Source organism: Scomber japonicus, chromosome 2 (genome assembly GCF_027409825.1).
Source record: "Scomber japonicus isolate fScoJap1 chromosome 2, fScoJap1.pri, whole genome shotgun sequence".
Classification (NCBI taxonomy): Eukaryota; Metazoa; Chordata; class Actinopteri; order Scombriformes; family Scombridae; genus Scomber; species Scomber japonicus.
Window position 1 is genome coordinate 26,342,115 of NC_070579.1, and position 25,642 is coordinate 26,367,756.

Consider the following 25,642-nt stretch of genomic DNA (forward strand, 5'->3'; position numbering starts at 1 on the left):
AACACATTAAATCATGGACTGCCTCATTGCTCCTCTTAGTGTGTAATTCATCCACTGTGTCAAATAAATCTGCACCTATTTTATACAATGGTCCACATGAACTCATTACAGTGCACAGCTATCAGATCTTATTAGTTAACATTTTCATTCAGGGGCAAATAAAACTTGGATGGCTTCATATATTTTTGCATTTGATTGTAGTTGCATCAAGGAGGGAAGACAATTTGGCTAAGTTGATGGAATTTAGTTTGAGGGCAGGAAATCAATTACCTTGTGAGGAAGTTAGATTAATCATCAGCGACAATGAATCATAAGGCTTCAAGTTTTGTACTTGTGGCCAAGCTACTCATGGTTTGTACTAGTCGGCACCCTATGAAGAACAACTAGCAGCTGCCAGGATGGTCTAGGTGTGATGACAGTGAGAAAGACTTTTTGTTTGAGAGCAGTAATGACTGCTCCCAAAGAGGTTTGCATGAAGAGGATTTATTTAACTACACGGCTAGCTACACTGACTTGCTTGTGAACTTTGCAAAGTTCTTCAGACTGCGGCACTACTATGCAATATGGTTTGATGATCTGATTATTTGATGTTAGTTGTGATAGACTGTGATAGACAGATGAGTTAAACAATCATCTGCTAAATATTTTTGAAAGTGTCTGCCCTTTTCCAAACAGTTTCAAATTATGACTCCTCCGATGATTCTGTATAACAAATTATCTGGTGCATAAGGTTAAAAAATATAAATACAAATAAAAACCAACACTTCATATACAAAGTTAGACTGCATGTTGGTATAAAATGCCTGTTTAGGTCTTTTTGTGTCATTCCTGGTTATGAAAGTCTCCGAAGCTGTAGATGAGCATCACTCATCCCTAAACACAATTACCTCCTCTCCGTTCCCCATCCATCCATTTCCTTACAGACACTCTGTCAGCTTCCCTTAGCTGCTTTGTTAGTGATTACTCTTCATGTAAACATGAAATAAACACATGCACTTCATCTCTGTTACTACCACAGCCAAAGACTCTTGACATCACAATCACAAACCTGTAGCCCGCTGTTTCTCCTTTACCCACTTGTGCACACATCCTCACATTAAAAAGGCATGGTGGAGTTTGTCATGTATGCTGTTGCCATTTCTGTGCCTCTATGCCAGTGTAACATGGACATGATTCTTATTTTCAGGTGATTATACACCAATTAAAACATACTTGTGAATATTATATTATATTTCTGCCATGTCCATACTGCTAGATACCACTGAATTCTACACGTTGCACCTTTAATGTGGAGAATATTTTTCTGCCTTAGGGGACATGGATGGGTGGTACACATTACAGGAAGTAACAGTGAAATGGGAACAGAATAAGGCAATATAAGAGCTGTGGCCATTCCCTAGGCATCTTGGACCTTTAAAATACCTGCTGCATTGTGAGATTTTTATGGTGCCTCTCCTTTCATGAACTTTGCTCAGGGAGGTGGTGGGGTGATAATGTTGTGTTGTCTATGTGTATTTATGTGTGTGTGCGAAGTGGTGGGGGCAGGAAAAGATCAACGTACAATGACTAATAGAACAGGTTTGTTCAGTGGTGTACTTCCTTATCATTGTGAAGACTACTTTATGACAGATGAAAGGATATGCTTGGAACTTCTCACTCACTCAGAACCAACAACCTTATTGTGCTGAATCATTCAAACTAAAAGTCATTGTTTCAGTTTATATTTATTTCTTGTCTCAGATCGCTACATCTATGAACATGCTGGATGGACAATTGCACACTTAAAGCCAAGTCTATTCACATGGTCCAAGCTGAGGTACAACAAAGAGAGAAAATGGGATATTTTGAGCAAAAGATGAGAGGCAAGGAAAAAAAACACTACAAAAAATAAGGCAATAAGGGTGAAGACAGAGGAGAGGATAGAGGGCTGTGCCAGACGACCTGATTTCTGCAAGTGAGGTGGCAGCCAGCATGAGGTCATCTGTCACTTTCTCACAGAGCTCTAATTTTAGCATCATCACCCTCATCTTTCTCCTCTCTTTCCTCCCCTGCTCCCCCCACAGTCACACCACTTAGCACCAGCCGCTGCATGCTTCCCTTTGTGTCAGCCGTGACTCGCTGGTGGTTACAAGGGTGACACGCTCGACAGCGCTGACTGTGTGTGTTTGTGTCAGAGGGAGAGAGAGAGAGAGAGAGAGAGGGAGAGAGAGAGATAGAGAGATAGGGAGAGCTTGGACAGGGGAAGCACGGGGGGCACGGGGGTATGAACTCAGTGGCCATTGTGGTTCACACTTTTTACATACCTCACAGCTCACGTCATCTGTTAGACAAAAAAAGAAAAGTATATTGTAATGCTTGTGTCACAGACATGAATCGGCACGCACCAACTCACCAGCATGCGTTAGTGTGTGTATGTCAATCACCTCACAAGTTCTGTGAATAACTTAACTGCTATCGTGGTGTGTGTCTTTCAAACAGTGTGACTGTGTCTGAAGCTTTGTGTGAGTGTGTACTGTTGACAGTGGATGACAGATTTGTTCCATTCACTCCCTTTTGATATCGAGATTTGTGGTTCTAACAAATACAGATTGCCAGAACACAGCTCTGGGTTCTATGGCGTGCAGACTTCCTACACAGTTTGAAGAGTTTGCAGCTTCCAAAAACACTATTTTGGAGCCACAAACTCTGAAATAGTGAATCAATAAATTAATCAACAAAAAATGATAATCATGTAAGTCATTCATCAAGCAAAACTTCTGAACATTTGTGAGTGTGAAGATTTACTGATCTCTGATTTTATATACTAGCAGTTTTGCTTTTGCTCGAGTAAATTTTGATAATCTATTGAGATTAAATTATTCAGATCGTTTAAACAATTAACTATGTAATCAATTGATAATGAACATCTTCAATTGTAGAGGCCAAACGTTTATTAAGTCTGCACAAGTCTTCATGTCATTTTGGGTGAAAGTTTTGATTGGCTGCAGTTTGTTTCTTTGTTCAGGTGTTATTATAGAACTGCAACCAACAATAACTTATTATTGATTGATCTGTTCTCAATTATTTAATTTATCATTTGGTCTATAAAATGTCCAAAAATTGTGAAATGGTGTTTAGTCCCAACCAACAGTACACAACATAAAGATATTCAGTGTATTCATATAAATATTCACATTTTCAAAGCTGGAACCCGAAAATTTGGACATTTTTCCTTGGGGAAAAAAAAAATTCTAAAAAGAATAGGCTCATAGACTCTAAAAATGGTTGGTGTTTCATTTTCTGACACCTGTGTCAATCAATTAATTGACTGATTGTTGCAGCTTGGTTTTGTTTCATCATGGACTTCTTTCACCAAATGGATTTATACACTATAAAAAACTACCTATAGAATTTACCCAATAAATCTGAGGTAACAATTTGCACTCACTTTATTTGGGTAGATTTAATTCCATATTTTGAGTAGAGAGTACCTTAATTCAAAAGCTATGAAATATTAAAATAAATTGAGTAAAGTTTACCTCACATTTCTGATTACTAATTACTCATTAAAATTGAGTAAAAATTAACTCACAATTCTTAGTACTACTACTACTATTACTTAATAATTATTACTCAAAATTAATTAATATGAGTAATTAACCGTTACTTATTTAGGGAAGGTAATAGTTACCCAAAAACTTACTTTCAGACAAACAGGTGATTATGTCAATGTTTTTAATCAACCAAATGTTCAAAAACAAAGCAATGTACAAAGAGAACCCTCTTCAGTTTTAACTACACAGATCATAAATGTGGATTTCAGGGTTTTCCCCCTAATACTCAACACAATCGTAATGCCATCAACAGATTATCATCAAATGTGCTATACTGTAGTTTCTGGCACAACAGGATCACAAAACAACTCATGTGTGGACAAATGATTCTTGTGAGACAAGAGAAGAAAGGAGAGAAGATGCAAACACCTTCAAAAGTGCAAATTTAAGATTAATGTAACATTGTGCTTAACAGTACCACAAATTATTTCAAACAAACCTGTTCTATAGAACCTATCCATTACAGCTTCAAATGTTCAGCTTCTGAACAACCAGATGACAAAACATGTCTTCCTGTCTGAGGTATTTAAGACTGCTCAAATAAAAAACAAAATTACACAAGTCCATCTCCATTTGTGCACATAAACAAAAAATACAAAATGCTATGCTATATCTTAGTCAATCATGTTTGACATTATAACACTCAGTGCAGCAAGTTCCTGGAATTATATGGATTGATGGATTGAAAGGAGAACGTCAGTCTTTTTTGTAATCATCAGTCTGTTCACCAGAACTTTAATGTAAACAGTTTATTCCATCAGCTTGCTTTTGAGGCTGTGGACCTTCTTGAGAAGCTTTGCTCCGTCAAGCTCCAGGAAAAGTTTCTGAAATACTTCGAAGGTGTTCTTGAGTGTCTTGGGATACTCGAGGTTGAGGGCGTAGATCAATCCCATCAACAGCATGCACGCCTTGGTTCGGTTTCCACACCCAGTCAGCACTTGGTTACCCTCAATCACAAGGGACACTTCTGCTGGATCCTCCTCAGCCATGACATTATGGATCACGATTACCTTCATGGTTTGGTCTGTGTGGTCCTCACATTCGTCCTCCATGTTAAAAAGAAAAACAAAAAGCATATACATTTTTAATTTAAGTCTATTATACAAGATGGTGTTCCAATACATTACAGTTTATCTTGTCAATCAGTTGTATATATTAATCAGCAATTCAATAAACGCAGGTGACATGAAAAGGCTCAACATTTCATAATTGGTGCATCTACATTTTCCATGATGTAACGGAGCAGAGGGGAGAGGAGAGGAGACAGAGGAGAGGAGAGAGTATTAGAGTGGAGATAGAGGAGAGGTGAGGAGAGGAGACAAAAGGGAGAAGAGGAGAGGAGAGGAGAGGAGAGAGTATTAGAGTGGAGATAGAGGAGAGGTGAGGGGAGGAGAAAGAGGGGAGAGGAGGAGAGAGGAGAGGAGACAGAGGGGAGGGGAGGAGACAGAGGACAGAAGAGGAGAGGAGAAGAGACAGAAGGGAGGAGACAGGAGAGGAGATGAGAGGGGAGGAGACAGAGGAGAGGATAGCATCAATTATCAGTCATTTAACATACCTGGCAGTCCTGGAAAATCTCTTCTTGCCTTTCTCCAAGGTACTCAATGAGGCAACAGACAACTGCATCCCTTTTCTTCTCAATGCTCTGTGACTGTGAGGAGATACATTTTAGAGAAAAGACTTACAGTGGAAGTCATAGATTTACATGTTAGACTGAATCCTTTTTTTAAAGACATATTTTTAAACGTTTCACGGATCTTATGTTAAACTGTTGGTTAGGAGATCCACATTGTGCATGACAAAGCAACTGTATACAAATTATTTTACTTTTAATTCACTTAAATCACATATTGCACATTTGTTAAAAAAAACTAAAACAAAAACATACCTCATTTACAGTGTCCAGCAGAGGACGCATCTTGGAACCAGCAGTTCCTCCCTTTGCAAACATCAGTTGTAGAAGACGTGGTGTGTACCCATCAAGTTTCAGCATGAACGTCTCCTCCAAGGAAATGGTCGTTATCCGACGGAACTCTTCTTTGATCTAGTGAATGAATAAATGAACAGTACAGGAAACTTTCAATGACAGACAACAGATCTCAAAGTTTAAGTAAACAAATGAACAATTCTTTGTGGAAAGAAAAATTATCAAACTTTCTCACCTGAGCCTCACTGAATAATGCAGGCCACCTTTCTTTGAAAACACTGACAGATGGGCTGAGGGTCACGACTTCGACTCTTCGACTTGAGAAGGTTTTAGACATTTTTTCTGTGATTGTCTTCAGATTATTCTTCTTTTTCATTTCATTGATTAATTCAAGCCTCTCCTTCTCCAATGTGTCTTGATTTTCTCCAACAGGATGTGGAGGGAGATAATTTACCTCCGCTTTCTTTGGTTTTTTCACATTTTTAGCTGCGCCTTTATCAGCTGGATGCTTTCTCCTTAATGTGTTGACTTCTATTTCAGGATAAGCATATTTCCGTGATTTTAGCTTGGCACGGTAATTGTGCATCTTGTACTTGATGCGCTGCTGCCAGCCATACAACCCTGCAAAGGACCCTGGCTCCTTAAGGCATGGAAACTTCTCAACAAGGGCTTCAGACACTGAGGTTATTTGCTGATTTGAAGGATAGGCAGTGTAAGAGAATATGACTTTTGAAAGGTCATGCATTATTGCTGATTTAACACTTGCATCTCGGAAGTGTATTCCAGTGGCATGATATGATTTGTTTGCCTCTGCGAGGATAAGTTCAATGTCACAGGAAAACTGTGGTACTTGAAATGGCACTGGCCATGGTGCAGAGCGGCATGAATCAGGGAGAATGATGGTGTTTTTTGAGCTGGACGATGCACAGTCAGACACAGGAGAGGATGCATCGTCATCTGCAGGGTAGGTGTCCAATTCACTGTTACTCGCAGGATTGGTATCCAGTGAACTCAGAGAACTTAATGTAGAGGACAGTCCTGATGTATCTACTGGGTGTAGGTCAAGGGTGAACACTGGTTCTTTTCTTATCACTTTCACAGTGGCCTTGTCGTGTAGGTCGGCAGTTGAGGTCACACTGAAAAATTGGTTCCCAAACTCTTTGTCTTCGTATAATAGCCCAAATTCCCCGTCTATTTGGAAAGTTTTACCAACTACTGAAACAAGATCCTCTACTGTATTAGGAATTCCTGTTGGCAGCGTCAACTTTCGTATATCGTGTTCTTCTAATATGACTCGTAACTGGTCCGCCATTGTTGTTTGGGGTGTGTTGTCCTCAGCTGTAGGGACAGAGAAAGAAAATAAATTGAGACAGTTTATTAATAGTTGATAAGTTTACTTGCATAGATTTTACTGAAAAAAAGATTTTAGTGAAAACAAAATTTTGAGATTGTTTAGAGAATATGTAAATAAATAACACCCTCTTTGATGGTCATTATTAATTGGGGAAGAGAGAAGTGGAAAGGGAGAGGAGGGAGGTGACAGGGTTCTTACACATTTTCAGTTATAATTTAATCAGATATAATTTCAACATCTGACTTGGATTATGAGGATATTTATATGTTACTAAATTGTAACATTATCGTCCAGAAACTGTAGACTCAAAGTGGGTTTACAACAATATGAAAGCAATAATTGTGTATGCACTGGTCTAATGGTGTGGCCTGGCCATATAGTTGTTGGTGTGAACAGCCCTTTAAACTCAGTGTCTTGTTGCTAAGTAATTATTTTTTCCCCCAATAACTGTACTTGAAATGTGTGCACACAATTGATATAACAACTACTAAACTTAAGTATACTTACTCTGATGTGCAAATGAAGTGTTTAAGGGACACCATACGACCAGCTGCTGTATTATATGGAGCCAAGGGATATGTATCTTTCAGTTCTGAATGCTGAAGGATTTCAGTCTGTCCTGTTGGCTCTACTCTGAAGCTCCTGGTGTGTTCACAGTACCACCCACTAAGCAACTTAAGAACAAAGACAGAGGTTTCATGCACAATGATTATTTGCAGTATTTCTCCAAAGTCAGGCAAGCCTCCTGTTGATCCAAAGGGCAACAACATTCCAACATTATAGTCTGTACCTAAAATGGTTACCTTGTTTGTCATGTTCACAAACTCTGCCCCAGGAAACTTCCTTGCAAATGACTCCTTAATGCTGTCTTTTAGAACATCGACTGCCACTTGAGTTATTCGGGACACTGACAGTGTTGGCCTTTGATTGTTGCAATCATGGGTATGATATGCAAGCATTGATTGGTGTTTTCTTGCCATTGTCATGAGAATGTTTCTAAAAGACCCAGTCTGTCTCACAATCCTTTTAAAGAATCGGTGTTTGGCTTCAAAGCGCATGGTCCAGAAATTCACAAGTGGCCCAAAAGCAGTCGTAAGCCATGGATAATGTTCGAGGAAGTGGTGTTTCGGTTTCAATTTCTCCTCTGGGAACACATCTAAATACCTGTTACGGTGTTCACTGATCTTGCTCTCCATGTATCCTAGTGTCTCATCTGTGTGGACAGGAGCCATGACAAGCTCGACAACATCTTTCAGGGTCATCAAAACCTCCCAAGCTGGGTCATCTTCTGGTACTTTGTCACCAATCATAAATGGTAGCATCCTCAACAAGCACCAGTTTTCGTGTGCATTGCCTCCTATACTCTTTCGTGATGCAAAAGTTGGGGCAATAGCTTGTGGACTGTTTGTCTTGTCACTCCACTTGTAAGGAAAGCGATGGATGGAATGGTTGAGCTCCTGAAGACAGAAGTATTTCTTCTTGATAAACAGATCAAGACAGAGTGATATCTCTACAGGTACAATCCCTTCAAGCAAATCATGTAAAGCATCAGGGGGGTAACCTGATGTAGCATGAAAGTAACTGAGCCTGTCAGAGATGGGACACTGTCTTTTTACTCCACAATGATGAGCTTGACCAAGATCAGACATTGCTGCTTTGACATGCATGGCATGGTTGGACTTAGTCCGTAGGGGAAACAGTCCTTCTCCTACTTCATGCTCCTGGATCTGTGACCGCTCTCCAATGCAAAAGCGACAGAAATGTGAAGCTGAAAAGCTTTCAACAAACCCACCTATTGAGTGAGCGCCAAGATTGTCAGCGACTACAGCAAGTACAGTACCCTTGACCACTTTGCCCAGACTTGGTACAAAAATACCATCATCTTCGAAGGATTTCAAATCTTTGAGCAGTGGCTCCAACACTTTTGGGTATCCATATTGGTTGACATCATCTGCCTTACAAAGAATGGCCAAGTAAATGGAAGTTAGTGTAGATCGCAATGTGGCAGGTATGTCTGCAAACACCCAGTACACAGCTGTGACTTTATGCTTCTTGCGAGATGTTCCCAGAGGGTTGCATACTTCAAAGTCATCTATGTAAAGGATGAGTGGGAGTTTAAGTTCACCTCCACTTAAAAAGCTGTTTTCTTTTAGGAAAGATCCATCATGAAATGATTTGTATCCAGAGGAGACATCAGATGGCTTTTTGTTCTGTAATATTGTGTTTTGGATTTGTTTGTTGTTCACAAGTTGAGACAATAATGGGAGAATCGGTACATAATGAAATGTTTTTTTCTCACTACTATTAAGTATGTACTCAACTGGTTCAGTCGGTGAGAGATGCTCTTTAATAAATTGCTCTCTCCTATACTGACTACTTAAAGGCCCATCCACTCCAAAAGCAACACAGAAAGGGTTTAGCTGGCAAAGGTCTTTAACCAGTTCTGAAATCACAGAATCGTCAAAAGTACAGCTATGCTTTCTCAAAGTGCTCAGTACAATTTCTTTAATAACTGGGCCAGATGCAGATGCTGTAAGGAAATGAAGTTCCTCTACTAGTTCATCTATGCATGTCTTGGAGACATTGAAAATGCATTCCAAATTAAGGAGGAGCAACCCCAGTCTCTTGATAATATTTTTGTGCAAGTCCTCCTCCTCCTCAAGGACAGATTCACAGTTGTTTTCATCTTCAACAAAGTTGGTTTCTTCATCTGGTTGATTTTGGTATTGATGAAAAACAGAGGTCTTAAAATCCTCCACTGAATGTGGGTTGTGTTTCCGGCTCTTATGACTGTGGAACGTTGTGTATATATTTGTCTTATAATCACAACCTTTAAAAACACAAGGCACAGTTTCAAACCTCTTAAGATGGCTACCAATGTGCTCAAAATATTGTCTCTCATTGTCAAAACAGCACAAATTACACACTAGGCACGTGAAGGAAAGGAGGTGGTCTGGCTTGGTTGTCTGTGAGTGATGCCTAAACAAATGTGTCCGTAATGCACCCCATGTCCTAAAGGTGCAAGGACAATCAGAATGGAGACAGGGTATGGACTGGTTTCGTCCAAAATGCCCGTGCTGTAATCTACTGTGCTTCAATAGGTCCAATCGTTTTGATGTGGTGAAGTTACATACTTTGCACAGCCAGTTCATTTTTATACCTGAAAGCTGTGTCCAACACCTGCAACAAGCCGATGGACAGGATACACTAGGGGTAGCTCAGGCAGTCCAAGAACTGGTAGCATCAGATTGCGTGGGAACTGGTCAATCTTAGCTCAAAGAGGAAAGACGACAGGACCTGAGAAGAGGGGGAGACAATAGTGAAGGTCTACATACAGAGTGAATTTGCCTGCAAATAAAGCCTTAAAATCCATGTATTCTATTTTATTTTGAAAATTTGCATACCTGAAAGCTGCAAAAAGATGTGTCCAACACCTGCAACAAGTCGATGGACAGGATACACTAGGGGGAGCTCAGGCAGTCCCAGAACTAGTAGCATCAGACTGCGTGGGAACTGGTGTATGATTATATCTTAGCTCAAAGAGGAAAGACGAGAGGACCTGAGGAGAGGGGGAGACAATAGTGAGGGTCCACATACAGAGTGAATCGGCCTGCAAATAAAATATTACACAATAAAATAAATCAGGCATGTACCAGGCAAAAGACAAAAAACAGTAAATAAATCAGGAAAATGCAATATGAATCATTTTCAAGAAGGGAGGATTTAAGGAAAAAATGTACACACCTGATTGTTGTGTGTGTGTTAAGCCATTGTATATTAAACAGTTCTTCTCAGTTAGTTATGTGAGTATGTACCACATTTGATATGGCATAGGATTTTGTGGCATTGAGAGGCCTCTGTAAGAATGGCACTTTCATAATGGTGAAAGCTAATATAAACACGGCTATGTTTTTACAGTAGACTGTGATTTTTTTTCCCAATAACCAGTGCACTGTCTCAGTTGGTAAACAAAAACTAATGGGGAGCTGGTGCCATTGCAGGATGAACTAATATGGACCAAATAAACTGAGCTTGAAAGCACAGCCAACTAACACAATGTACATGCACACACATGTTGTCTTGTACAAAGCACCACGCGCCAACAATTCACTGTAAACCTCACTTACCGGTAGTTCAAGTCGAAATGAAATTCTTAATATGTAACGTTAACGTTAATTCTTAATATGTAATATTTCCAGCACAGCGTTATGTTATTAAACAGTAACAGTCGATGTCTGTGACCTACTTAGACGTTCAATTGTAAGTAAAATGGCATGATATTTACAGAAATAGTTGGCGCTCACTGGTTTAGCCCATGACTAAAGAAAGTAACGCTAGCAAGATGCGCACGAAGGACGCTGCTTTTCATCAACACAACTGTGGAGGCTCAGCACAGCAAACAGACAAACATGCATACTCACTAATCGTCTTGAGTGCACACCGCGAACACATTTCACCGCAAACCCTACTTACCAACAGTTAGGCTGTTATTTCACCAGTGATTTGTCCCGTCAACAGACAGATAATGCGACTCAAAGTCTATCTACTCATGCATGTAGACAGCTCAGTCAGACTGAAGCGGGAACAAGGAGCAGGGCCCGGAAGTCGAGCAGCACATAAAGTCAACGGTTTAGTCATTTTTTAAATTTTTTGCTTTTAACGGTACACGTTAACACAAAAATCACACAATCACGTAAATTTTTTTACAAGTTTTTAGAAGACGCTTGTCGCCAATTCAAACGTTCGGTTCAAGCATGCATGACAAATAACACAGAAGCACGCCGACTACAACTCCTGTTGAATATCTCATCATTTCACAAATTACCGTTTGCATTGGTGCATTATATGAAGCAATATGTAAAAGAGTAATCTTAGTTTACCTTCAGTCCAGTACTCCGCCAGCAGGAAGCAGACTGCAGCCCTCAGGAGTTCAAATCCCGCTCACACACGCGCTGACGTGCACAGGCTGACGCCTGACGCATGCGCATATTGCAGCATAGGACGGATGGCTTTTGGGTATATTTTATTAAATTTTTCTATGTAACACTTGTTACTGTTATAAAATAGGTAGTGTGGGTAGAATTTACCCTTTAGTTTTTAATTCCTTTGCTGACTAGAATAATCAAGTAAATTTTAGATGATTTTCATGGATTATATTTACCACTCTCCAAAATCATTTTTTACAGTGTACCTATCAGCCCTCAGATTGACTCATCACTCATTCCATGCTTATGTTTTATTTTAAAAGATATAGTGTAAATGATATGGGAGACATTGCATGTTCATCGTATTGTTTAGTGTCCAGGCTGATTCTCAATGTTGCTGAAATATTTATCACATTCCAAACTTCCTAATTTCAGACCAGGCTCATTTGTGTTGCACATTATCAACTAACCAGCTAAATATCACACTACTTTATCGCTTGATTGATCTGCCTGTAATGTCAACCACTTATCCTGGCACTGTGGCATTTTGGCGGCTGGCCGTTATGAAGATGAACTAGAACACGCCCATTTCCTTACATGTAATCAGTCACTGCTTCCTCTACATCAATTTCCTTCTTCCTGCTCTCCCATTACTGGTTGTTATTTTCTGCAACAGGAAGTTATAGGCTGATATGGGTGGTGACAACTGTGTGTTTTAGTGGCTTCAGTTCACATCCAAACGAGCTGACACAGAGGGAAAATACTGACACACAGTCAGATACTCACTCTCACACACAGTTCAAATTGTCCGGCTCATCCATCATCTGCTCTGAACTGACATGTCTCAAATTTGCCATGTCGGCAGACCTTAATGCAATCTGTTGGGTGCTAAAAGTTTGGGTGCTAAAAGACTAGACAATTTTTTTCCCCGCTTCCCATCTGCCCTTTCTGATGTAGTGATGTACAGTCCAGTTTGGACACACGTTTTCATTCAAATGAATTGGAAGGCATATCTGCATTTTTGACTAGTGCTATACATACAAACAGAACTAAAATCCAGTCCATGCTTTGCTAGAAGGGCATGAATGTATCTGGAAGTATACTTTGGCTTTGGAATATTAAACGGCTACCCAAATATATGTTCAAATTTTAATAGTATTATTGTACTCTTGTGTTCAGGTGTGAGCATTAAGTTGCACATTACATTACATTCAGCATCAGCAGCAAACATTAGCCTGTGTTTGTTTACATTCAAGGCACCATGGTCATGAGAGCTCGCTTTTTGCAGTAAACCTGCTTTCCTTATTCCACCTTTTGTTTGCAACATTGACAAAGGATGTGGTTGATTTCAGCAGAACACTGTGAGGCGACCTCTTTGTAGCTGTGCTCCATTCGCCGCTGTAGGCTAATGCAATTTCTCAAAACCACAGAGTAACTGTTAGAGCTCTTGCTGCCATGGCATTTTATGCATGTTTGTGCCGTGACAATAGGCGTTGTTCAATCCTGGTGTTCACAAGCTGTGCAAGATGCTGGAGATAACCCTGCTGTCAGAGCAAAGAGGAGAGAGGTGCAGACTTGAGGTAGCAAAATAAATAAAAGGTTTAGCTTTTGTAAGAGAGGAAGTATTGGAAATAAGAAAGAGAAAGACTCAGTTATGTAAGTGGCAATAAAGCTGTAGTGTTGTCTTGGAGCATTGCCAGCTCGGTGGTGTACACCTCCCCACACATTCACACACACCCACCCACACAGACCCACTCAGTGGAGGGTTGTGGAGAGTAATGTCCTGTCTTACTGCAGTCTGAGAGAACCACAATAAGCAGTTTCTCTGGCCAGCTGACCGCAGCTGAGAAGGAGCTCAGGAACAGAGGACTGTACTGAAAGGGCAGACATATCCACTCAAACAAGTTACTGTGATTAAGCTGCAAAGACATGTTTTAAATATCTCTTAAAATGTTCTCACCTCCTCTTTTCCTGGCTTTCTTATTTCATTACCCAATTTAACCTCAGGGCACATTAAAGTTTTATAATTTTTTTCCTGCCCTCATTCCTCATGTCAATATTCTTTTTATTTATTGACTTTTCTTTATTGTTTATTTGAGCAGGGAAAATGCACAATACTAAATGTGCTGCACCAGAAATAGCTATTAGCTACTTTGCATCTGTTGTCCCTGGGTGGGGTCAGCAGTGGAACAAGGTTCTGAAAAACTAGAATCCATGGTCCACTGTCTTTTTCTTTTACCTCTTATTTCTCTCTTCTCCCACTGATGTTCTCCTTCCGTTTCAGCAAACCCTTTTCTTTTAGAGGTCAAGGAGATGTGTTCATCCTTGCAGTAATTCTTATTAAACTTGCACTCATACTGTATTTTGTTCCCTGCTCACCTTGTCTGTTCCAGGTCAGAGCTCTGTCTCTCTGCTCCTTTAATATTTCCTTCCATTTTTGTTTCCTTCCCTTCATCCTCATGTGACTCATTATATATGAAGAGGAATGTTCTTTTGTGATACTTTGTCCGTTTGGCAGAGTTCAACAGTGTTTTTTTACTCACTGAAGTGCAAATGAAAGAGTTTCAGTTGACTTGATAACCAGCAAGCTTGTCTTGTGTCATAATCTATTGACGTTGATGTTTATGATTTTTATGTTTGAAATGAGAATATATTGTTTTAAATTGATTTGGATTTTATGATCAATTCACATTACCAGCATTTACAATAACAAAATTGCAATAACAGCATTGTATGACCATTGTGCTTTAGTGGCGCCTGCAGCAGTGAAGAGGAATGGTGTTGTGTTATTGTGTGCAACTGTACTTTTGCGATCATGGTTCTGTAAATATAAACATACAATGCAAACTAGTCTGTTTGGAAAAGAAATTATGTAAAACAGTAAAAGTCAACCACCGGCTTCAGAGCCTTCAAGGTACACTCACACACACATACACGCACACATGCAATGCACAAACACACAGTCGCTCTGTGCAAAAGTGTGTTTTGCTGCTAGAGTTTGTGGTTACAGATGGTGACACTTGAATGCTGTATCCTGTTTTTTCAATGTAAAGGTAGACATCAGGCCACTTCTGCCTTGAATGAACACACCTCAGAATTTCCACATGATAAATCAACATTTCTGCTATATCCTGTTTTGCATCTTGTTTTCCACACCATGATCTGCACGACACTAAATCCAAGGATGCAACAAATGTGTTTCTTAATTTCGTCTTCGCAGTTATTTTTCACTGTTTGGCAAGAAATGAGAACACATGATGAGTAAGACCAATGGCATGCAAACAATAAGGTTGTAAGGCAAAGTGGCATATGGATTTTTTTCAGTTATTCATTTACTCCATTAACGCCTGCAGCATAACAGCAAAATGAATCCACAGATTATTGGTGAGAATCAAACCTATTATTAGAACAGACATTATTTCACATTCTAGCTGGGATAATGTTGTCGAAGAGTTCTCTTAAACCTCACATGGACCTGAGTCTCAGTATGCCAACTTGTTGCCAAAATGCTTTACTCTTTTTGACCGTGCAGCTTTAGCTTGATGCACACCTAGTGCAGTGTTGATAAAGGTTGTGACATGAATCAGGCTGTCTGCCACCACACCCAGTAATCTCCTAAGATTATTTATAGCTACTGTAATGCTGGACCCCCTGGGAGGATGGAGAGGTTTAAACCATAACAGTATGTGTTGTAGGGGGTGTTAAAACGCATCTATGTTTTTGTGTGCCTCTAGGTGCGTGCAATGAATATGAATACTACACATTAAGAATACCAGCCATGAAAAAAAAAGAAGTTAAGGAAAAGAAAGAACACCAGAGTAAAATGTGCACTCGCTTTGGTCCAGACAATTTACAGAGCAGTTAAACGTTGGTGTGTGCTGTTGTCTGGCTCATTACTCTCATGGGTGGGAATGCCACATCTCTCAGGGTATAGGGGGGTTGTTACACACCCTGGGCAAATACAAGCAGAGTGCACACAGACACGCCCCTCTACACTTCTGAGGAATCTTTATATACAGTGTACTCAGCACACAGCACATAGTGGATAGAGGTAGTTACATGCGCTAATAAACCCTTAATCAACCACAAGGCTTACGGTCTGCCAGCTCCTCATAGCAAATACTACACAGAGAGAGACCGAGAGAGAGAGAGAGAGAGAGAGAGAGAACTGCAGGGTCAATAGAATGAGTCAAGGACATGAAGAGACTTGAAATTTGAAAGTAATAACACAAATTCAGGTGAAGTGTTGTCACTGTGTAATAAAGCTCAGTTTGTTCTTCCTATATTAAACTGAGATACAGTTAAATTTGCCATCATTAGTTCCAATCCCATAGGCTATGCTTTCACGCCTGTGAGTTATTCTGCATCCTGGCCTCAGCTGACAGAAATGAAGTGTTTGCAGGCATTCTGGGGGCGTTGGAAGTAATGAAATCCCAGAGTGCTGCCAATAAAAAACTATTTTTCTCTGAAATGGTGCCACAGTGTTTTCTATTTATTAGCCTGTTCTGTCGCTGAAGATCATTTATAACTTAGAGGAATACCAGGAACCGCAGGGATATTATCAGAGATCGATGGATTCGGCTCCATGTGGAGCCATAGCTCAGCTGGAAAAGATCTACTGTAAGGAGCATCATCAGGGCTGCCTGTGAAGACAGAGAGAAGACTCTAGCTCACTCTTAGCTTCAGATGTCAAGGTTCCCCCTGTGTTAGTCAAATTTGTGCCATTAAATCAATAGTAGGGTTTTTTCCATTAGTATGCAGCAACAGGTAATGAGTGATATACAGTGTATTTGGTACACCGTCTATCATTTAGGTAATTTGAGAATCGCAGAAGTAATTTCATGCATACTGTTCAGAGGCTCAGGCACAGTGAGTGAGCCTCTTTGCAGGTGCAGCAGTGCTTGATAGTCCTGCTGCGCTCTGCTCATGTAGGGCAATCCTTTTACATCGTAGTTGGTACAGTAAAATTTGACAGTGCTGGGTTTTCCCACATGAAATATTTTCTTGTAAGCTTATTTTCTTATTTATATTCTTATTTATTCCCATCACATTAAAGCCCCCCTCTTTTCTTTTGTCAACCAAGCATTATTTATTTTTGAATCAATCTTGTAGACACAAAAAAACATCACTCAGATCTTTGTATTGCATTTTTGTCTATAAAGGTCAAACCTTTTGTGTGAAGCAGAGAAAGGCTACAGCTCAGGCAGCACCATTATATTTTCTTTGTTAGATCCAGTAGATTTTTCTCTCCACTCTGTACATCAATTAACAGACTCTGCCTTTCTTGTGTGACTGCTTTTAAAGAGTACTCCCCCTAATTTGAACCTTTTCCTGTCCAATGTAATTGGGGAGCTGTGAGAGTTGATGAGGTGCTTTTAGACTGTCTGCCCCTGACTTCTTATTGCGTGACCTCACAATTGCAGGTTGTGGGTCCAATTTCACCCTCAAGACACTGTATTTTGTGAGTGCTTTGTGCTTTTGAGATCTGCCTTTTTGTGGTCTTTTGCAGATCCAGAAATCTGAAGAAAGGATTAAAGTCTTTCTGTCTGTATCCTCATTACATCACTTTTATTTTCCGTGTGTTAAACCTGGTCACCTATCCAAAAAATAGGCTAATATTTGCCCGCTCTTACAGCACCATAGACCTGGGCCCTTGATTAACTTAATGATACTTGAAAACTGGCTGCCCCTGACACTATTCCTGAGCCATAATTGCAGAAAGCAGACATGAGCTGACTAATTAGTTGGGCAGATAAATTAGATGGGCCCAGCTGACATACTGTTGCTGATAAATCTCCCACCCCAACACTTTGGCAACGGAAGGCCAGAAATAAACATGGTTCATCAGAAGAGCATGAAGATAAATTATAATATATTGCTAATGACAAAATAATAAAGCAATAAATAGCCTCTCCCAGCATTTTTACCAACCATGCCCTTTGCTGCAACAGTTAGCTGCAGGGTGCTTTTACACCAGTCAGTGTGGTATTGATGTCAGGGTTATGGTAAAAATCCTCCCATTTCGAGCACACCCTTAAAACTCTTCTCTGCCACATAAATGTGTCTTGATACAGAGATGTCCCTCTGTGTTACTATGTGAAGGTGTCAGCCATTATGGCAGGGTTTAAATGTCACTGCACAGATGAAATATTGATGGGGGATAAAAATTGATCCCTTTATCATTAAGGTGAGCGAAATGTTCACATTTGTCGATGGATGGCTAAAATAAAAATACATCCAATCTCTGTCTTCACATATATGCTTTGTGAAGCTGCAAGGGCTGTTATTGCTCCTTGGAAATGTTAAGTTGACTCTTCTGGGATTTGACAAAAGCCTATTAAAACCTGATGTTTGAAAGTCAGCCTTGAGTTTAAATGGCAAATGGTTATAAAAAAAAAATCGTACATTTCCAGAAATGCCTCTTTAAAGAGGAAATTCATTTTGGTTAGAAATAGTTTGTTTCAGTAACTTAAACTATGAACAAAGTTTCACATATATTACAACTCAGCTCACATATTGCCATCCTTGTCATTGGGGATGTTCACTATACTGTTGTAGAAATTCAACAGTATAGTATATTTGATGTTTTGCATGCAGAACATACATTTTTCCAAAATGAATACTGTAGAAAATTCTGACTGATTTTTTTCTGTCTGTGTGTAGAGGGTCTGCCCAAATCATAAGGCTGTTATGTTAGTGTGCAATTATTTGTCCTTTCTGCTCTCAAAGCTTAATTAAAAAACTGCAGTATAACTAGCTTTTGGTCAATAAACACAACCCTGGGGCATGTTTTTCGTTGTCCTGCAGAGAGTTTATTGCCTGTACTTTGGATTAACCTTGTCTTTTCAGAATCCTATTAAGACTCTACCCTATCAGTTACTTCAGAGCTCAGCCAGGTTAAGCTCTTCATTATAATTTGCTGATTATACTGTAGATCGAATACAGCATGTACTTAGTAGTCTTCTTTCAGCATATATCTGCTATTGAGGACCAGCAACCTACCTAAATGATAACACAGTAAAGGTACAATTTTCAATTTCTGCGGAGCATCTCAGGCATATGTATTAATCAAATGCTTGGTTGTTGAATTCTTGGTGCAGAGTACGTATAGTTTACGAAGGATGTGCTAATTCATAGTTATGATTCATCCCACATCACTTTCCTCAGGGAGCCTCAGCACGACTCAGATGTACTTTGAAGTGGATAGAAATGGCAGTCCATGACCAAGCATTATGTTTAACAATCTGTAAAGAATGAATGCACTGCAAGATTGAATAATGTATTTGCCAATTACTTTGCTATATGAAAAAGGTGAATAATGAGTGCAGATTCTTTCTCTTAAGTAAATGCCACGTCTGGCAACTATGTAAACGCCAACTATAAGCCTTGTGATGGGAGGTTTTTGACAAATCTGCAGTATATAACCGCATATGTAGGCAGAATTACAGAATTATATCATCCAAATCTCACAACCTGTGGCAGTAGACAATGAATGGTGCAGTAGACCCAGACCTGTTTGTCTCAGACAAGCACCAAGTTCTCCTTTCAGAGATCAATAATGTTGTTTACTTTAAAGGTGTACCAATATTCTCAGTTTATACAAATATTAAATAATAAATAACTTTCGACATAACAACAAGATATTTATGTTTGGCAAATCTTATATGTGTATGCTGTGAAAAAGTTGTCTAAAGGAAGGTCAGCTGTGTCTTGCCTCATGAAAGCCCAGGGCTTGAAACAGGAAGCTGGGCCAAGTCCTCTTAGCCTGCTGGGAGGAGGGCTGTAAGGTTGGTCTGAGATCCCCCTCTGGAGAAACACTGCAGCATTTTAAAAGGAATTCTTTCATCTGCTGCAGGCCTTCAGTCAAGTTGAGGAATATGAGTCACTTGAACTTCTTCTGTGCAGTTGAAAATACAATGCTCTGTGTGAGGTTCCCACTCCAGTGAAAATAAGGGTAAAAATGAAAGATTTTATTTTCCAAACTGGCACTGACCAACTGGTTTTGTTGCATACATAATCAAAGGATGAGTGTGTATGTGTATAAACATGTGAGGTTATTGCTAGGAGGCCTGTAACGACATGGTTCATGTGGTACAGTGCAGTGCTAAGGATGATAAAGTAATCCTCTTAAAGAGTGAAGTGGTTTCTTTGACCTGCATTAAATGATCCTATCTTGAATGGGTGAATGAATGATGGAAGGAAGAAAGGAAGACAAATAATAATAATATAATAATAATAATAATAATAATAATGATAATAATGATATGTTTTCTGGTTCCATGAAGCACTTTCTTTCTAAAGTTCAAAATGTTTATGTTGCTTTATTTATTTATTTTTTATTAACCAAAATTGACCCTAAAATGAAGTTAACTATTCAATTAATTTCTGTTGCAAAAGCTGTTATAAGTCACTCCCATGTATAAGTTACTGGTTGTGTGGAAACTATGGTTGGATCCCCTTCACATTTGTACCGGTACCGGTGTTACTTTGAAATGTTTTGCCTATTTATTTTGAACATTTTAAAAACAAAAAGTACCGAACTATCTTTCCCACATATACAGATTATATTCGCTGTTCAAATAGATTGCTGCCACTCAAAAATATTTCTTTTATATTTTAGATTATTGAAAAGTCAGTTTAAATGGTGTCCTCCTATTTTATACTCTCATTTAGATTAGAAAAAATGACTTCCATATCCATTAGCCAAGGTTAGCATTTTAACACTTCTGGTGATGGCTTGTACAACTCTGGTCCGGGACATCCAAGGTATGCCTGAGTACAGTAGACCAGGAAGCTCAGTGCAACACTGTCAGGTAGCCTGGAAAACGGCTTTATTGTGCTATTGGCTCTATTCGGGATCCAATCCAACACTCATCACAGAGTTGATCAGTACCATCTCTGGCATCAGCACTCCAGGCAGATATAATATATTTATGTTCCACATATAACATGAACAAATAGATACTAACTTCAGGAATGATTGGCAAATGCAGTTACTTTGTTTCAGCAAGTTAAAATACCAGCTGCACTGTCACATTCATTCATCATTTGGATAGTTCTACAGGTATATACAGCACCTCCTTGTCAAAGCCACACAGATCCATCTACCTCTGACCTGACAGCCACCCATGACAGGTGAGGTGCTGTGACTGCTTGAGAATGCAGTCCTGTCATGCAGTTGTGCCTGAAATGCTGAATATGCTGGAGTTTCACATCAGCATATCCCTTTCTCCCTCAAAACCAAACACCCCAATCCCAATTTGCAGGAAACACTGCCAACATTTCAGAACTTTTCTTAAAACTGGCAAGTTTTAGTTTGTTGATGTTTCTATAGAGCACATAACTGAAAAACACATTTTCAATGGAAATACATGAAAAATGTGTTCTGACTTGATGAATATTGTGCCTGTGTTGCACATATATGTTATGTTCTCCATACAGTAGATTCACAAACAACTGTTTCTGTGAAAGAAGCTGCTGTAACCTCCATATCCAAATATGCCAGCATGCAGATCACTAAGACAACAGTTTTCCCATTACATTTTTCAACCAAGATTGCTGCTTGTTTTTTGCTCACAAGTTATTTAGTTTTATAAAAAGATAGAAATGTTATATGTTACTTTTTAGATCTCAGTGAATTATTGATTACTATTGTTACTGTTCCAGCCAACAATGCTGTCTTTTTGGAGCCCAGGACTGTGTTGAACCTATTCTATTTTTGCTTCACATGACTGAGTCGTGGCATTACACCGTGTCCTCAGGGATGTTCATTGTACATTGTATCCATAGCCACAGAGACTGTAGTGGTTGACGAGGCACAATGAGAGTTGGCACATTGCCAGGTCAGGTTAATCCACTGTTGTGCTTGACTGCAAGTGTTGACTTTTTAAAGAAAAGTTCATCCACAATCTACCCCACTGACCAAATAGTTTCTCTCGGGCTCACAGAGCTGTTGTCATGGGAGAGCAAATGTCCCAAGTGGGCCTCTGTCCTTTTCAAGTACTGTCATGAACCTGTTCACACAACAGAACAAATGTGCGCTTAACGCTACATGGGAGTTTCTCTCTACTGTTCTGCTGTTTGGGGTGGTCCACAAGGGTTTTTAGTCTGCTTCAAAATTACCTAGTGACCTTGACTTTAGTTTGTTAGAAGAAAATGTGTTAAAGTGATGGCCCATCCTTGTATCTATCAATGCTCAAACTTGTCCTTTCTCTGTGTTTCAAGCACGGTCCTCTGACTCATTTGTTCACTCTTCATTTCAGAGGCCAATGGAGTTTTGTTTATCCCACACGTTTGCTGTCATTTACTTTAAGTTGTGATTGTGTCTCAGGGGAAATGAAAACAAAAAACTGTTGTGGTACCATATACAGTCTATGTGTGGTACATATAGATTTATATACATAATTTTAATTTGTGTACAGTATACTGTATTTGCCCACTGGTTATTTCTTGTATTATCCAAGTAAAGCTTCATTATGTGTTGATTTGCCTCTTGGAGGAGCCATTAACCGCTATTGAGTTTTTCATTTTAAAGCCCAAAGCACCACAGCTCTTTAAAACTAGTCAGCTATGTGTGAAAAGGCTTTTCTTTACCTCAAAGGAATAAGTCAGGCATATTTTAAGGGCTGTTAACACAGATCAGCAGCATCTTGAAGAAAATCCTAAGTGTGTTAAATAGATTGACACACACACATTGACACATACACCATTTACAAGTCATTTAGTATGCAAAACCAGCTTGATTAGATGAGTGAAAATCCCACTGCATCCAATACCATCTGTGTGCTTTGTAAGGATCACTTAGTTCAATCAGCAGGATGGATATTAAATCAATGAAGACATTGTCATGATTGAGTTATTTCTGTCCTAATTTGAATTACTTTAATGTTGAGCAATTTCATTATTGACCACATTAATCAATCAATAATAAATTAATAATTAAGATCTACTGTATAAAATACATGCATGTTTTTACTGCATGAAAGTTGTGTGTTTAAGCTATTGGAAATTGATATTTCTGTGATATAATAAGTCTGAGCAACCTGCAAACTCTTGGAAGATAGATGCAGGATGGGACTTCCTACTGTTGAATGCAAAAGAAAATACCAAAACAAACCCAGAACCTGAAGCAATGTGGAGCCTAGGAGAGAGAAAGAGAGACAATGAGTCCAGGCTGGTATTTGTAACCCTGATAGAGGCCTAGCCAGGTGTCAGCACATTGCCCTAATGACCCTCCATGACTGCCAGCTGCTGCAGGAAGTGACCAACTTCCTGCAGCCACGGTGAGCAGAAAGGGAAGGGTTGCAACACCTCCCTCCAAAAGACTGAGGTTCCACTAAGAACTTCATGTTATACATCAATTAATAGACACTCAATCTGTCACATAGTTAATAGTTAATTATTACCCATAATCCACGAACAGTACTACACTCCTTCTAAGCTTCACCCCTCGTCCTCACCAAACCAGCAACCTGGACAAGCCCCCACTTGACACAAACTGGATCAGTGTGCCTGTCAAAGAGGGGAAACAAGTCAGGTTCAAGTGCCAATGAAATGTTTTATTTTAAGTTAAATAACAGTTATAACAGTGGTCAGAGGTGACTTGTATGGCTATATCTGGATTAGTTTTCAACCGATAATACTGTAAAGGCAGTGGAACTGGTTAGATGAAGAGCTACAGGCACTTTTTCAGGTTGGGTGAACTCACACCTCCACACCCACAACACTTTTTCTGTTCTATTCCTGAAACATTGAAAAACCGTTACTTTTGAACAGTTGTTCTTCTGCACTTTGAATAGTTATTGTATATAGAGTGAACAGACATTCCTCAATCCGGACACTGAAAGCATAAGTACAGATTGAAACAGTATTCTGGGGACAAATTGTACATTATGATAGTTTTGCAGTAGCTTTAAACATCACTGGTTAATAAATTGTTGATTGATTAAATTCTATGATTAAATGGATAGTCATTACTTTGGTAGTTTTACAAAACCTCTGTCTGTGTTTTATTTGTGTTCTTTTAAGTGCCCTGTTGTGACACTATATAACTAAATTTTCAAGGAAATACCTCAAGCATTGATGTTATTCTTTACCATATATGATAGGAATTTTAATATTTTTGGGTTAATGACTGCTGGCTGTATAAAACTATATGACTATAGAGTATATAAGATTATAATGGGGATTATGTAAGCAAAAATAACTTGCAGATTTGTGCAGCCTAATACCCTGAAAAGTGCTATAAATTTATTTTTTACTGATTTAATTTATTCAGTACTATCATAAATGATGAATAATGTCCTCATAAATATTAGCTGTTGACCTTTTTTACCACTTTATCTGGGCACCATTATTTTTTTAGCCTTTGCCATTTTAGGCCACCGCTTGACTGGAGAATAAGATGATACTTGTGCAAAGACCCTCATTTACTTCACATCAACTCTCTACAACTGCTCTACCTCTGTCATATTGTTTATGTCCTAGCTGTCACGCAGGCTGCAGTCACAGCTGATTCTAATTATTATACCTGCAAGTCGTCCCCTCGAGGGGGCATCGTGTGATTTGTTCAGACGACAATCCACATCCTTCCATTAAATGTCATGCCTGTTGACCGCACTCCCCCACAAGTGCCCATTATGTGTGCACTGCGTCTAAGGGCCCTTCTCACTATAAACCAATTACTAGTGGAGAAAACGCCTATGCATTTTCTTTATAGACATCACTTATACAATCAGCTAGTCATGTTTCTTGAAATGAGCATTGATTAAGCCTCTTAAATCCTCATTATCTTCACTATACACAGGAGCCTTTAATAACAGATGGAACTTAATTGCCATTTTGAATGCAGAACCTGACCAGAATAATTGCTCTCTGACAGTAGTTGGACTGGATCAGGGTTAAAAATCATATTCTGTAAAGGATTGATGCCCAGTGGACACGTTTATTTAGGAACTGAACATTTTTTTTATCAAAGATTTGAATATTGAGAGCTTGAGTGTAGAAAATGAGTATATGGGGGAGTAAGCCAGTCACGCAAACAAGAATGACAGTAGTAGATCTGAAGCCTTAATGACAAGTTGGATACAACAAAACACACAGTAAAACAACTTTACACAACCACACACTCAAACTCAATCTCTCTCAATCTGCATCAGTGTTTTAAAGTACAGTGATAGAGGTATACAGTATTGAAAGGGAACTCAGTTACTTCTTAGTGGAAATTGTATTGTGCAGTAATACTGCAGATCAGCTTCAGCCCTCATAACGAAGACATCCAACGTTAATGGGAATATTTAATATTTAATAAGTATTTAATGTCCAAAGACCAAGCCAAACCTCAAATGACTGATTTTATATGTTTGAGCTCTACATCAAACTCAGTTCAGTTTAATTTCATAGTGAATGTGAACAACATGATTGCTAAATGCAGCATGAGGTCCATTTCACTGAATATCTGATTGGCCAGAATATGATTGGACATCGTTAGAAATTCTCTTAGGGCATTGCAAAACAGGCCCATAAAACTAAATAACTTAAGATGGATGTTTTGAATCATATCTCTGCTAGTGGTGTGAGTTAATGTTCTTATTCTCTGTACATTTTCCCTGCCTCATTTTTACTATTAGTCAAATGAAAGAAAGATCACATCATTAGATGTGATAACAGTACTGCTAATTGTAAACCGTCTGACTTATGACTTGTGTTAATGAATGCAGGATCATTACTCGATTAAAAGGGCCTGATTCTGTGTACTTTATTGTGTGTCAGCTGAAGTTGGCCGCCCAGTCAATGTGAGTGCAGCAGCTTTGGGCGTTTTGTTTATGTTTACTGTCTTTGAAAAAGA

At 39.1% G+C, this 25,642-nt stretch overlaps 1 protein-coding gene across 1 annotated transcript in view; it reads left to right on the forward strand.

The window, feature by feature from the left end:
- Positions 1-25,642, forward strand: part of LOC128372880 (protein kinase C alpha type-like) — a 156,589-nt gene that overhangs the window by 33,075 nt on the left and 97,872 nt on the right. The window lies entirely within an intron of this gene.